Source organism: Mytilus californianus, unplaced genomic scaffold (assembly GCF_021869535.1).
Source record: "Mytilus californianus isolate M0D057914Y unplaced genomic scaffold, xbMytCali1.0.p SCAF_8, whole genome shotgun sequence".
In the NCBI taxonomy this organism is placed as follows: domain Eukaryota; kingdom Metazoa; phylum Mollusca; class Bivalvia; order Mytilida; family Mytilidae; genus Mytilus; species Mytilus californianus.
In genome coordinates this window covers 70,919,438-70,922,532 of record NW_026262734.1, presented here as the reverse complement: position 1 = coordinate 70,922,532, position 3,095 = coordinate 70,919,438, and positions in this window count along the sequence as shown.

Genomic DNA, 3,095 nt, shown 5'->3' with positions numbered 1-3,095 from the left:
TGCAAACTAATTTCCTTTTATTTCAAATAATGAAGAATTTACATTCAGAATACTTTCATTATGGTCTCGTTTAAGTTTAAATGAAAAAGGTAGGATCAGGTATCAGTAATGAAAAGGAGTTCCTGTATTTGATCATTTTAATCCTGTCTTGATCCATTATTCATGAATATTTTGGCTGCCCCTTGTATGATTAAAGTAGAAATTTATTTCTGTGTTGAAATAATTTGGTTACAGCAGTATAAATACTTACCAAAATATAAATATTAAATTAACTCTTGGAATAATAATATTATGGCACATACTGACATAGGGCTTATTTGAGTATTTCACTGAGACTGAGTTCTGAAAAGTGATAAATTTGTGTTTCGCTAATTTTTTTGCACATGTCTTTAGTATCAAAATATATTCAATAAAGTTATTTTAATAATATCCTCATGTAAATAACAGCATATGGTGCTTAATATAATAATAGTTTGATCATGAGAGTGTCAAACAAAGGGACGTAACTCGTAAATTACTATCGGCCCCGCTTCGTCAAAAATATCGACACATCGAAGTGGCACATTTGCGTATTACAGCGTATTAAGTGGCACAAATTTGACATATCATAGTCAAAGTTATGTTACATAACATAATTTAAATTCAGCATAGCTTCCCGAGAAGTTAAGAAAGAAAATTACGATTTTAATTTCCAGTGACCGATTTTTTTGGTCAACACCTAGACTTTGAAGACACATTTTGAGAGAGAAAATTAGTTTAATCCACAATTGAGTGGATCAATATATTTCTTATATACTCAAGAATGTTCACTTAAAAGCAAATTAGTTTTAATTCATGCAAAAAACTACAAATTCCAAAAAACGGGCTTCACTTTTTTTGGTAAAAAAATGCCCATATACGGTAATCACATGACTTCCATTGTTGCTTTAAGAAATTGGGTCAAACCGGGGTCAGCTTTCCGACTGCGTGTATATAATAAATGATAGCTAAAATATATTACCGTACACCAAAGCAATCACAGATTATGAAGACGAAGACAGTCCCATACCATACATTTGTTTTGTTTTAGATCTTAAAATATGTAGTTTTTCTTTTTCTTTTTTAATTGCTTCTGGTAAGTGATATACATGTAAATTTGAAATTTCGACGACAGACACATACAGATTATACAGTTTACGATATTTCAGAATTGAACGCGTTGCCAAGCGCTCAAATCAAAGCATAATAGTCAATGACGTCATTGTTGTCAAATGACAATTTAGTATGAAAAAATCCGGGAAATATGTTGACAACTTGAACCTATTAATCGGGGTAATAGTCTTTGAAACTATTGACTAGTCTGTGGAATGAAATAGGACAAATATTTCATTCTTTTTTATATAGAAACAAGAGGCTCTCAAGAGCCTGAATCGCTCTCCTGTAATTTTTTGCTTAAATCTTTCATCAATGATTATTTTTGCTTTTTAATATATATTTATGAGTGGCTTAAAAATTCCATTGAGATGTTCTTTGTATCTGTCATGTTTTCTTCAAAAGCAAAGAAATACATTTTACCCCTATGTTCCATTTTAGCCATAGTGGCTACGTTTCTTGACGTACAAGAAAATAAAATACAAAATTTATACTAGATACTCTGAAACTCATTCAGCCCAAGTTTGGCTGAAATTGATTCACCAGTTTCAAAGGAGAAGATTTTTTAAAGTAAGAAGAATAGATAAACAAATTGTGAAAAATTGTCTTTAAAGGGCAATAACTCCTTAAGGACACATTTGACAATTTTGGTCATATTAACTTATTTGTAGATCTTACTTTGCTGAACATTTTTGCTGTTCACAGTTTATCTTTATCATTAATGATATTTAAGATAACCAAAAACTGCAAAATTCCTTAAAATTACCAATTTAGTGGCAGCAACCCAACAATGGACTGTTAGATTCGTCTGAAAATTTCATGGCTGATAGAACTTGGCCTAACGAACATTTTAACCTCTCATCAGATTTTCTCTAATTGCTTAAGTGTTTGAGATATATTAGCCAAAAACTGCATTTTACCCTTATGTTCTAATTTTAGCCATGGCGGCCATGTTTTTTTGACGAAACAAAAAATAAAACACAATCTTTATTCTAGATACCATAAGGATCATTCAGCTTAAGTTTGGTTGGAATTGGTTCAGTAGTTTCAGAGGAGAAGATTTTTTAAAGTTAGAAAACATGATAAACAAATTGTGTAAAATTGTCCTCAAAGGGCAATACTCCTTAAGGGGTCAATTGACAATTTTGGTCATATAAACTTATTTGTAGATCTTACTTTGCTGAACATATTTGCTATTTACAGTTTATCTTTATCATTAATACTATTCAAGATAATAACCAAAAACTGCAAAATTTCCTTAAAATTACCAATTTAGTGGCAGCAACCCAACAAGGGGTTAATAGATTCATCTGAAAATTTCAGGGCTGATAGAACTTCACCTAATGAACACTTTTACCCCATGTCAAATTTGTTCTAACTCCTTTGTTTTTTTTTTTAGATATAAGCCAAAAACTGCATTTTACCCCTATGTTCTATTTTTAGCCATGGTGGCCATGTTTTTTGACGAAACAATAAATAAAACACAATCTTTATTCTAGAAACCCTAAGGATCATTCAGCTTAAGTTTGGTTGGAATTGGATCAGTGGTTTCAGAGGAGAAGTTTTTTTTAAAGTTAAAAAACATGATAAACAAATTGTGTAAAATTGTTCTTAAAGGGCAATAACTCTTTAAGGGGTCAATTGACAATTTTGGTCATATAAAACTTATTTGTAGATCTTACTTTGCTGAACATATTTGCTGTTTACAGTTTATCTTTATCATTAATACTATTTAAGATAATAACCAAAAACTGCAAATTTCCTTAAAATTACCAATTTAGTGGCAGCAACCCAACAATGGGTTATTAGATTCATCTGAAAATTTCAGGGCACATTTGCGTATTACAGCGTATTAAGTGGCACACATTTGACACAGGCCAGTTCATAAAAAGTCTCATCACATAATTTAAATTCAGCATAGGTTGCACAGAAGTTAAGAAAGAAATTTCAACTTCTTTGTTGTA